Source organism: Sphaeramia orbicularis, chromosome 7 (assembly GCF_902148855.1).
Source record: "Sphaeramia orbicularis chromosome 7, fSphaOr1.1, whole genome shotgun sequence".
NCBI lineage: Eukaryota > Metazoa > Chordata > Actinopteri > Kurtiformes > Apogonidae > Sphaeramia > Sphaeramia orbicularis.
Window position 1 is genome coordinate 40,232,654 of NC_043963.1, and position 12,764 is coordinate 40,245,417.

Here is a 12,764-nt window from a genome sequence, read left to right on the forward strand (position 1 = left end):
TTCAATGTGTAGACTATGAAAAGAAATGTCACTTGCGTCGCACACGTCACCTGTGCGTGTCGCACGCATTTACTATGTAGGCAGCCTAAAGGTTAAGTAATGGGCTCTATGCACAGCCCCACTACTTCCTGAGCTTTAGGTGGGTCCTTTATTTCCTGTTAGGGCTGCACGATTTTGGCAAAAAATAAAATACCAATTTTTTCCTCTAAAAATTTGATTTTCGATTTTGATTTCGATATTTGGGTTAAACTACGAAAGACAACAGAAGTCAGCATGTCATGAGCAGCCTGCTATGCAAGGCACCGCTCCCTACCTAAAATCTGTGATGGTGTCATGTGATGGGCCCACAGAAGTTTTTTTTTTTTTTTTTTTCATTAAATCTTTATTGAATTAAGTAGAGTATACAAACAATGTATACAGCAAGAAAATAACATAACAAGTTTGTCAGGGGGAAAACACTACAATACAGTGTCCAAAATCAGAGCAAATACTGATAGTTTTTATAGCCTTTTTGGTTCCAGATTTATCTAACAGCTTTAAATAAAGTTCAGTATCTTTCAAAAAATAAATAATATTTGGTTTTGTGTTACAGAACTTACATTTGTGCATGAAAAATTTAGCAAGTAAGAGAAATAAATTAATGAAAGCAGGCATCAGTCGTTCGTACGTGAGTGCGTGGACCACGTAATATGAGCGATCCCCATGTGATTATATTTAAACTGGGGGATTCGTGCGTGGAAGAGACCGACCCAGGACACGCTGGAGGGATTATATTCCCAGAGCTGGTGGATGTGTCTGGGCAGAGGGCTGTCTGGGCTCCTCTGCTGAGGCTGCTGAGGCTGCTGACCCCGCAACCCGGACCCAGATCACACAGCAAATTCTGGTCTCTGGAATAAACTCCATGGGAGTTAAAATCAACTCGATTTAAGTGTACATGTGAGACCATCGAAAACACTCTAGAGCAGGGTTAAAGTAACTCTTTTCAGAGAGTTGATCTTTTAACTCTTTTCAGGAGTTAAAATTTAATTCTTCTGGGAGTTACAAAAACTAATCTCATGTAGACTAAAACACAACTCTCGCCTGGAATTCATTTTATGTGAACTCTGAAACTCTCAAAAAACACCATATAATGACTAGTTTGTTTGTTTTTTTTAAAGTGTGCTCAAACACATGCTATATAAAGTGCTCTTGCATGAAGTGTTTTCCAGGTGTCCGCGTTATGGCTCTGAAGTGAAATGGGATGAACGTCTATGGAGGCATGAAGCAGTGACAGCAGCAGCAATGATTTGGTGATCTGCTCCAGAGCAGAGGAGCCGCTTCTAGGGGCTCCTAATGGAGATCTGCTCCAGGTGTGACAGGTGGCAGCAGGTGAAGTTGACAATGAGTCTGAGGGAGGGGTCTGTGGCAACGCAAGACTGCACCATGACACTATTTGTTCAATGGCTTTGCTCTCAACTCTTGTATGAATTGTATGAATTACCTAAGACTACAATGCAAGAAGCTGTCGAGCTAAAATTAGCATGATCGACGTTCTAAGTTTGCAGCAAGAGCTAATTTTAGCAGCTGGTTAGCAAGTTGGTCTGAACAGAAATATACACATTATGATACTGACAGAGCTGACAGAAAAGTTACTTCCAGCCTAATAAATAGCCTGGTTTCAGAAGTAAAATGGTACTTATACGACGCCTCATATGACGTCCGTGAGCACACTGGTCTTCTCTGTTGCTCTGTCCAGAAATCAACACCCATTATGGTGTTCAATCATGCTCTTCCTCACCTGGTAAATGTACCCCGAAAAATGACACCATCAAAGACACAAGCTGGAGTTAAACTTACAGAATGAACTCCAGAAATTTAACTCTTTCACTCTTTTTTACCTAACTCCAGATTATTTCACTCTACAAATTTGCTGTGCAGAAGAAGACAGTACGGTACTGATGCAGGACAATGTAAGATTAGTGATCCCCATTCAGCTGTATTTCAATTGCGGGATCCGTGTGTGAAACATCGGCTTACACTGGTATCACAACTGTGGGTTCATTAACAGATTTAATGTCCATGGTCATTCCGTGGACTTCTGTGAAAGACCGCAGTTACAGATAGGAGGAGAAGTCTACGGTAGCCCTCATGCACGTGGCCCGGAGGCACGAGAGAGATGAAATCGATTTGACGATTTCCCTTTTTTAAAAATTGTCCTAGTTAAAAAATCCAATTTCAATTTAAAATCGATTAATCGTGCAGCCCTATTTCCTGTCTTTCATTATTGGACACGCTAATTAATCCAGGTGTGCCTAATTAATCAGTGGTCACAACAAAAAGCAGCAGACACACCTGCATTAATCAGTGTGTCCAATAATGAAAGATGGGAAATAAAGGACTCACCTGAATTTCAGGAAGTAGTGGGGCTGTGCATGGAGTCCTTTTGTGTTCCAACCATACCCAGTCTCCCCTACTCTACTCTGCCTTTTTGACTGACCTGAAGAACATGGTGGAAGAAGCTGTCATGTTTCACTTTCTGAAGTCAAATGCCTTAAATATCTGGTCCATAGTAGAAATATGAAGGACTGGGTGGGGTCCAGCCTGGTGGTGTGTGTGTGTGTGTGTGTGTGTGTGTGTGTGTGTGTGTGTGTGTGTGGGCGCTACCTGCTCGTTTTATTTTGTATTTTTTTCAACTTTATTAACAACATTTGAGTATACAGTACAAAATTTTAAACAAACAACAAGATGTCAAAAGGGAAAAAAGCATTTGAACATATAAGTTTAAGAAAATAATGCATAGATTTAAAAATACAAAGCATAATATACAAATAATAGTTAAAAAAAAAAAAAAAGTAAATAAGTAAATAAATAAAAAATAATAAATCTGACAAATATAAATAAATAAATGCAACAGAGAGTTCAGTCAGTATTAAAGAATTGTTTATAAATAGCCAAGGTGTTAGTGCTTTTTTTTTTTTTTTAATTATTATTATAAATGAATTCTAAAGATTTAATATAATTTTCAAATTCTAATTGGAAGATTTAAAATTTGGGTGTGTTTTAGTATATTTGTTTTTATGTACATGAAATTTTCCAAATAATATGAACAAATTTACAATAAATTCTAGATTCTAGTTCTTGTTAGTATCATGTTTAAAATAATTAATTACATTTTGGGATGTTACATTTATTTTATTGTTACTTTTAGATATGATAGAATTTTCAATTTTGGGGCTACCTGCTCCTTTTTTTTGTTTTGTTTTTCATACTTTATTTTACAAAATACTGTATATATATATATACCAGAACATGGCATGGAGAAAAAAACACAATGCTCGAGGTGAGGCAGGAAGAAATTAAATACAATTACATAAATAGGTAAGTAAATTAGATAAAATAAAAGTAAAGGAAAAAACAAGAAGAGAGAAAAAAAAATTACAACTTAAATTCGTCACATAAGGCTTTAGTCTTCATAGCTTTAGGGTTAGTGCAAAAGTTAAGTGTGTCTAGATAAGATTTCAAATAAGACTTAAAGACCACAAAGCTGGGTTTCTGACTGGCAAATTTGCTTGTATGTATATGAAATTTAGCTAATAAGGAAATGAGATTAAGAATAAACAATTTCCGAACAGGCAAATCAGTAAGAAAGAAACCAGATAAAATATCTTCAATTTTGAAGTTAAAAGAAATATCCAACTTTCTACTTAAAAAAAAGATTGCTATCACACCAAAAAATTTGACAAAAGGCACATTCCCAAAACAAACGAGTTAATGTTTCATCCGAATTAAGACAAAATGAGCAAAAAGGGTCGACATTGATCTTATACTTAATCAGAGTTGAATTAGTTGGATAACACCTATGTAACAGGTTTAAAGATACCTCTCTCACTTTATTCGAAATAAAAAACTTCCTTGGTAATAACCATACCTTTTCCCATTCCACCTCAGAATATAAATTATTCCGAAAAAAGATGGAAGCTGGCTTACAAATTGTATCCCTTTGAATCACTTCTCTAATGCATTTATTATTAGTTTTTTTACTCAAGAATGGACCTAAATTTCCTATGTATAATTCTGATTGCACAATTTGAGGGGTAATGGTTGTTGAAGGACTAATAATAGAAGATATCAAAGTTTTTAAACCTGAAGGGATAGCATCAAACACAATTGCATATTCTCTTGGGAGTACCGGAATTTTATATTCTAACAAAAATCCACTATAAGTAAATAACTGACCTTCCTTGTTAAACAACTGACAGACAAACAATATTCCATAATCAACCCAATTCTTTAAAAACAATGACTTACGTTTGAAACATATATTCTGGTTATTCCATATATAACATTTGTGAGGGGAAAAGTTATGCTTATAAACCAAGGACTGATGAGCTGCATTATGTAATAAATTCCAATTATGTAATAAAAGTTCAGAATGTAATAAGAATGTCACGTCATCTTGTAATAAAGCCGCATTATGTAATAAACTGACGCATTTTGTAATAAACTACCTCAATGCATTATGTAGTAAACTGTTTTGCATTATGTAGTAAGTTATTACAATTTGAGAAATTTATTACAAAATGCACTTGACACATTTTTATTTTCAGGAGAATGTAATGTGCTAAATTAATCTTTAAACTGTGTGGTTAAAGTTCTGATCACATTACCTGTAGCTCCTGTGACTAAATTCTTCTAAATTGCACTGAAATGATATTAATTTGGATTGTTTTTACATAATGAACCATGTTATTACATTTTTTAAAAAATAAACATGTGTGGAGTGCATTTTGTAATAAATTTCTCAAACTGTAATTACTTACTACATAATGTGAAAAAATTTACTATATAATGCGTTGATGTAGTTTATTACGAAATGCGTCAGTTTATTACATAGTGCGGCTTTATTACAAGATGACGTGACATTCTTATTACATTTTGAATTTTTATTATATAGTGGGAATTTATTACATAATGCAGCTCAACAAGGACCAACATAAAAGTAACTGTTTATGAAAATTAGAAAGTTTAACAGGAAGCTTTTCTATATTGTAGTTACATCTTAACCCTCTGGTATCCGGGTGCGCCTTTTAGGCACACTTTGCACTTCAAGTTAAGAAATTTCATATTATTTTTCACAATTTAAGGTTAGAATTCAAAAGTTGTTCATTTTTGCATGATCTTTAAAATTCTGGCCGCCAACTAAAATTTGCACATTGTAAACAAAAGAAAATTACAACACTAGCATGTCTCCCAAGTGTGCCTAAAACGCACTATTTCTTCCATTATAACCACTGTTTTTGATCCGTAAGCCAATAAGGCATAAATCATGCTTTTATTGATATCTGGGCTTCCGTTGAGAGGGGAGGGTCTAAATTAATTTATTAACGTTGTTAATGTTGCTGTTAATCATTGACATATGCCAGGCTGCAAAAATCAAATAATATGTAATCCAATTTTTATGTAGTATTTTGAAAAAAAAAATCATTTTTGTGTTTTTGTATCAAAAAATGTAGTGACATCATGATGAAAAGAGATCGTTTAAAGGGTTAAAAAAAATTTAAAATTAATGATTATTTGATATGTATGATTAGGGCTGACCTTGATTTATAAAAATAAAATCAAATTAGAGCAGAAAAATAAATCAATATATAATATTTAATAGTTTGATTTATAGGTGTGCATTTTTGGCACACTTGGTGACAGATGCTAGTATTTTTGAACATTTGACCTAGCGCCAAAAATAATAATGCAAATTAACCAGTGTTGGAGTTAATCATTGACATATGCCAGGCTGCAAAAATCAAATAATATGTGATCCACTTTTTATGTAGTATATTGAAAAAAATTAATTTTTTGTGTTTTTTGCATCCAAAAAAATAGTTTACATTACAAACATGGCATTTAAAGGGTTAAAAAATGTGACAGTTTCTGAGTATTTGGTATTTTTATTTACGGCTCAAGTTGATGAAATAGAAAACAATGTAAAAGAATTAAAAACAAATTGTATGGAAAAGTTTTTTGGACATTATTCCACAAGTGTGCAAAAAAGGCGCACTTGGTGCTTAGTAAGGGCCTTGTTGGACGGGATACCAGAGGGCTAATACAAAGTTAAATCCTCCTAAAGCCTCTCCTGTTGCTCCTGTTGCTGCTGTTGCTCCTGTTGCTGCTGGTGCTGGTGTTGCTCCTGTTGCTGGTGTTGCTCCTGTTGCTGCTGTTGTTCCTGTTGCTGCTGTTGCTCCTGTTGCTGCTGGTGTTGCTCCTGTTGCTGCTGTTGCTGCTTGTTGCTCCTGTTGCTGCTGTTTCTGCTGTTGCTCCTGTTGCTGCTGTTGCTTCTGTTGCTGCTGGTGCTGGTGTTGCTCCTTTTGCTGCTGTTGCTCCTGTTGCTGCTGGTGTTGCTCCTGTTGCTGGTGTTGCTCCTTGTTGCTCCTGTTGCTGCTGGTGCTGGTGTTGCTCCTGTTGCTGCTTGTTGCTCCTGTTGCTGCTGTTTCTGCTGTTGCTCCTGCTGCTGCTGTTGCTTCTATTGCTGCTGGTGCTGGTGTTGCTGCTGTTGCTCCTGTTGCAGCTGGTGTTGCTCCTGTTGCTGCTTGTTGCTCCTGTTGCTGCTGTTGCTCCTGTTGCCCCTGTTGCTGCTGTTGCTCCTGTTGCCGCTGTTGCTCCTGTTGCCGCTGTTGCTGCTGTTGCTCCTGTTGCTGCTGTTGCCACTGTTATTCCTGTTGCCCCTGTTGCCGCTGTTGCTCCTGTTGCACCTGTTGCCGCTGTTGCTCCTGTTGCTGCTGTTGCTCTTGTTGCCCCTGTTGCCGCTGTTGCTCCTGTTGCTCCTGTTACTGCTTTTGCTCTTGTTGCTGCTGTTGCTCCTGTTACTGCTTTTGCTCTTGTTGCTGCTGTTGCTGCTGTTGCTCCTGTTGCTGCCGGTGCTGCTGTCACATTGGGCTCCACCTGCTCCTCCCCCTCCCCTTCCTCCTCCTCCCCCTCCTCCCGTAGCTGCAGACGGGACACCGAGCTCACACTGGCGGCTGTTGGCAGTCACCGTGGAAAGGCGTGTGGGGAGAGAGAGAGAGAGAGAGAGAGAGAGAGAGAGAGAGAGAGAGAGAGAGAGAGAGAGAGAGAGAGAGAGAGAGAGAGAGAGAGAGAGAGAGAGAGAGAGCGAGAGAGAGAGAGAGAGAGAGAGAGAGAGAGAGAGAGAGAGAGAGAGAGAGAGAGAGAGAGAGAGAGAGAGAGAGAGAGAGAGAGAGAGAGAGAGAGAGAGAGAGAGAGAGAGAGAGAGAGAGAGAGAGAGTCTGTGGGAGAGGGAAAGTGAGGAGGCGAAGTTGTGAGAGAAAATCTGACAGAAAGAGATTGAGACGAGAAGCAGAAAGCAACGGAGCAGGTGAGCACGCCATCTCCTCCTAAGCTAACACCTGAGGAAAAAAAAACGGTAAAAGAAGAAGTCAGAAGTGTCTCAGAGTTAAGGTAACATAACCGTGTTAACATTAATATTAACTTTATTTAAACCGTATAGTCCTGTTGTGTCTTTTCACGCATCTGCCGTTTGTCTAAATCTTCATAACGGAAGTAAAAATGAGTTAGAAGTGACTTTAGTTGTACTTTGTGCTGTTTATGCTAGGCTAATTTATTCATTGAGGTGTTAGCTTGCTGTCAAGTTCATGCATTAGCCATGTTTTTACAGAATGTTTTCATACTGTTATGAGGTTTATGGTAATATAAAACAAGCATAAACAGTCTAAAAAATAGTCATAAGGTAAAAAAAAAAAAATTAAAAAATAAAAATATTCAGAATGAGCAAAAACGTAATTCAACCGTTTGCTCAGTCATAAGTTATAATATCCTGCAGCAATGAAAATAAGGTCTTATGTTTCCATTCTAAGATTAGTTATAGGGATTTTTGTGATTTTATTGTTGAACCCTGACAAGTCAAGTAAAGTGACAAATGAAAAACCTAGCCATTATAACAAATCCAGGTTGACAGAGAGAATAAAGGCGTGTAAAACATGATCTCAGAAAAGCAGTAAAGACATGTGAAATTGATGTTTGGAGACAAAAAAATATTTTCAGGGTGAGAGACTTGCTTGCCTGTGGGTACAGTACTGTAAGTATGTTCTCTGAAACTGACATCAGCTAGTCTTTTGACTGGGAGGCAGATTTCTGACACTCGTGCTCAAATTCCTCCCAGATTAACCAGCAGCACAGATTAATGGAGAGTGGAGCTCAGATACTCCATGTCATTATAATAAGACTTATGCTGCAGGTGGAAAAAAGAAACCTTACTGCGTCAGTATTACAGCAATTTGTCATTTTTGAAGTGCTCACAGTAGTATTTGGAAGGATATTACTGTAACCTTGCAAAGCTTGTTTTTCATATCGGTGCTTATAAAAAGAGTTTGATACAGGCTTCATTTTATTGTGTGTAACTAACAGAGCCATTTAATTAATTGTTTTCCATCATATCTTCCATTTCAGAGCATTTATAAATATTTGTGTGTTTGGAAGTACAAATTCCCATGGCCCCTTGCAGGCTTAGTCTAGCTTTAATCAGCTCAAGGACCTGGCCCCCTGCCCCACCGCTGAGATCAACTTTAACCTGAAGGGTTAAGAGGATCCACAAGCCGGTCAGACCCCAAACGGTAGAACTGACAGTCTGGGGGAGCTGGGGGGGGACCTGTAAAGTGGACTTATCATGCGCCTCTTTAGGGTTGTAGTCTTGCTGTGGCACTCTATATTCCTAACACAGAACTCAGTAGAAAAAGCATGCATATTTATTAAGTGAAAAAGTGCGAAGAGCAATGTCTGAGCTGCAGCTACATTCTGAAAATGGCTTTGAGTTTTGACAAAAATATGGTGTTTTCTTTTGTGGGGATCTAGTTACTTTAATGCAATGCTTCATTTACCCATTTGCCATTGTTCCACCTACCTAGGCACCTTCTCTCCAGACATTATTTTGCAAAGGCATTGCTGTTGCATGCTACGCTTAATGCTGCCTAACACCATTGTGAATTGTATAAAGAAAAGCAAACTAACCAGAAAATGCAGTGAGTTATTACCCTTTATTCCAAAATGACAATAGATTGAGTCAGACATGTCTGTCAGCTCTAATAAAACATAGTGATAGGTCTGACAAGGCCAGACTAGCCTCTGTCTGAAACAGTTTTAACTCCAGCAGGGTGTCTGTATGGGGAATCATTTCACACTTCACGTAAGATAACAGTTCATTTTGTCCATTTAATCATAGCATGTATATAGTGTACTGAGCATTGTTAATGTGTGAACATGTGGGAAATGAAATAAAACTTACTTGAGTTGAAAACCTTTATTGTTGTTGGAACTGGTAACTACAGATGGATGAGCTGTAAAAAAAACAAAAAAACACTTAATTACTTTTACATATGTTTTAATTAGCTACCTAAAATGTACAATATACTCATCATATGTCCCAGTTAAATTTCAAGTTCTTCCCAGTGGTTAAACACTGCCATAGAGATATATCAGATGTTTTTTTTCCTTGCTCTAAATGGGGTGAACATGTCAGTATGAAGTACTGACAGGTACCGTGAATATATCCATTATGAAGTTACTTTATCAGAAATATTTCTTCAAATCAGCAAAATAGGAATATATATTTATATTTTTTGATTATCTTATATCCACTCTTCAGCTTAGATTAGATAGCAAAATTTTTTTGGAGTATTTAGAGAGAAAAATATTTGATGAACCCTGTGAACCCTTTTTTCTTTCTACAACTGTTATGTTATATTTCTATTTGGTAGAAAATTACAGCTGCTGTGTATCTGTGTAATAAAGCAACTGTAATTGCAAATGACAGAAGTTAATTGAGTTTACAGCTTGTTAGAAAACAGTGTTCAACCTGAATTCCATTTTCCATGAAAAGCTAATGGTGGTGCAAACTCTGACAGAGGCAGTTAGGTCTTTTTGTTTCTTGGTAGGGTAGAAGAGCTACTTTAGTACCTCACTTTGGCTCAAGGGGTGACTTTTCTCCCTTCTTCCTCTTGTCTAACCCTGCACTTGCCAGCATTCACGGCAGGAAAAGGCTGAGGTGAAATGTGCTGTATGTGTGTGCTTGTGTATGGAATGTGGTGTGTGTTAATCTACAGATCAACAGTTATACACCAGTTTTCTTGCTGCTATCCGCCACCCTTCACTCTGTCAATGTGTCTTTGATATATGAGCCTCTGTCTGGGCCCCTGCACACTCATAATTATGTCTCCTGATAAAAATCAACCTCAATTTGCCTCTGGACTGACTACTCCCATGCCTCTTCTCATTTAATTTATTTTTCTAAATAATGTCTCTTTCATTATCCATTTTTCTTTAATTATAATCATAACTCTTACTTTGCATTGCTATAGCTTCATTTAATCTGATTTCCTGCAGTTTTCTGTCAGTTAGTCTCCAAATAACAAAAGCAAAATATATTCATCTATCACATCCACTGCTATGAAAGTGTTGAAAGTCTCTAATACTTCCAGTTTGGTTTTTTATCAGTGGCCACAGTCATCATCACCATCAAATATTTCATGTGCAGTGAGAAAATCAGTAGGATTGTTATTATGTCTTCAGTGCAATGCTGTAACAGAAAAAAAATGACAGCACCATTATTTTTATACATTGTATAAAACCCAGGCTTTGCATCTCCTTTGGGTGTCTGTGGTTTAGTATCTTAATGATTCTGATTCTGAGTTTAACATTACATTTGTACTGTTGACTGTTCATTTGAGCGACAGTACATCATTTAAACAGAGAATCACACAGAGATTTAAGAGTATACACACATTAACATACTTTTATTCCATTTGCCCAAACCACTGAAGTGTAATCACTGCCAACTAACTTTCAGGATGTAACATAAATCACTGCCCCCTTCATGTGTTGTTTTCCTTCTCCAGCACAAACACAAACAAGTAGACACAAGCCGACACAGGCACACAAGTGGTTTGATTTACAATGGGAAACGACTAACAGCACACCACTCCGATCACAGAATTTTTCATCAACAGGAAACGCAATTTCCTCATATATGTTAGGACTGAACACAAGTGAAGACAAGCACAAATCACCAGAATAATCAACTTATCTTTTTCTCAAGGCAGGAAATGTCTTTCAGTTTGGAACATGTTCTGTAGTTTTCAGCAAAGACTTTAAGGAAGTTGCAGGTTGGCAGCTGCAATAAGATGTTGGTGTTAAACTTGTTAAGCTCAGTAGCATCACCTCTATTCACGCTTTATATTTGTCTTCTGAAAACAGTGTGAAACAACATTTCATTTTCAGCTGTTTAATCAGCTACATTGTGCTCTGAGCGGTCATTGATCAAACGACTGACTGGCGACTATAAACAGAGACCAGGCGGCAGAAAAATACAGGTAATGATGACCATAAAATTCAGAGTATTAGACGGAAATGACACTGCAAATAACTCTTGCTATCCACAGTTGTATTGTGAATCTTTATCCATTTACAAAGTACAAAAAGCCACAAAACTGAGCAGTTAAAACAGAAATAATGTGAGCTGTTGCTATAGAAAGAATATATGTCCTCAGTGTGAACCTGCAGGTTTTCACTTGTCTCGTCTTAACATAGAATGGTAATAGCTACATGATAATATAAACTAATTGGTACTAAGGCCATTGTTACAACAGTAACAGTCACAGACTAGTCAATGGAACTGTCACAAATGAGAAATGTACTGTCATATTTGTGGTTGTGATACTGTGGAATGAGAAGAAGAGTGGGTTTTACAGATATCTGCATTCTCTGAGTGGTCTCCCAATTCCCCTATGAATCAGTCACTGCTGACTTTCACTGTCTAAGGTTATGCCTTGGCCTCAGCTAAAGCTCTGCCCTGCTAGTCTGTGTTGCACTGACCTTCTCCTCTGGACGTTTCTGTGCCATAAGCCTCAGAGTTCACCTCTACTTCTCACCTACTGATTCTCTGGCTGTCTAGTCCAAACATGGCCATGTAGATTGTGCTATTGGTTTATGTGTCTGTGCTCAGTATGAATCAAGTACAAGGTTCCTCAGTGGCTACTGTCTGATCATGTCCCTACATGAGCGCTTTGTTGATCTTGTGGGCGTGTTTTTTTTTTTTTTTGTCCCTGTTAAAAATTAATTTTAATAATAATTGGCTTAAGACCTAACCAGCACAGCTAATTTCAAACTGGATCTAGTACTTGTACACTAAAAAAATGTTTTGGTCGGTTATGAGCAGGAATGCACATGTACATGTTCCAGTGGGTTTGTGATTGTATCTGTGTTCATAGGTGGAACAAAGGCTAAGTAAGCGCCGCAGTAGCTCATGTTAGGTGTGCTTTACAAACTAGGTCAACAGCAGAAAAGATATGGTGTGATTCTTAAAATAAGATGTTTATCTCTAAATCCTGAAATAGGGAATTGTCTTTGATGGCCCTCTTTTACTCTAAGTTGCCAGCAGAATTGAAGTAGATATCCAGACTGCATTATGAGATTTCCTTTGGCTTCAAAGGCTACTAATCTGATGATGTATGTAGTAAATATAGAGGACGTTGGAAGGGAAGTTCTTTCTTTGGTTGAATCCATTGTGAAATGAAACCTCTTTATTTTGAAGATGGGTGGTCTGTTTCTATGAAATTCAATGTTTAACTCCTTGACTTGACTTGACTTGTTGATGAGTTAATGTTTTACTTGGGCTATTAATGGAGTTTCCACAGGGTTTCCTGTCAAAATAGACCTATCAGAGTCCATAGACACTGCAAGCTGTAGATGCAGCTGGCTAAAAGTATTTGGAAAACAACACATTC

At 37.4% G+C, this 12,764-nt stretch overlaps 1 protein-coding gene across 2 annotated transcripts in view; it reads left to right on the forward strand.

Annotated features, from left to right (window-relative positions):
• Positions 1-7,228: 7,228 nt before the first annotated feature.
• Positions 7,229-12,764, forward strand: part of lamb2l (laminin, beta 2-like) — a 70,681-nt gene continuing 65,145 nt past the window's right edge. Inside the window, exon 1 of one of the 2 annotated variants that reach the window (XM_030139167.1) lies at positions 7,229-7,345. The gene's annotated coding sequence lies outside the window, so the exon portion shown is untranslated. Of the gene's footprint in view, positions 7,429-12,764 lie in introns of both variants that reach the window. The other variant, XM_030139168.1, reaches the window with a different exon arrangement.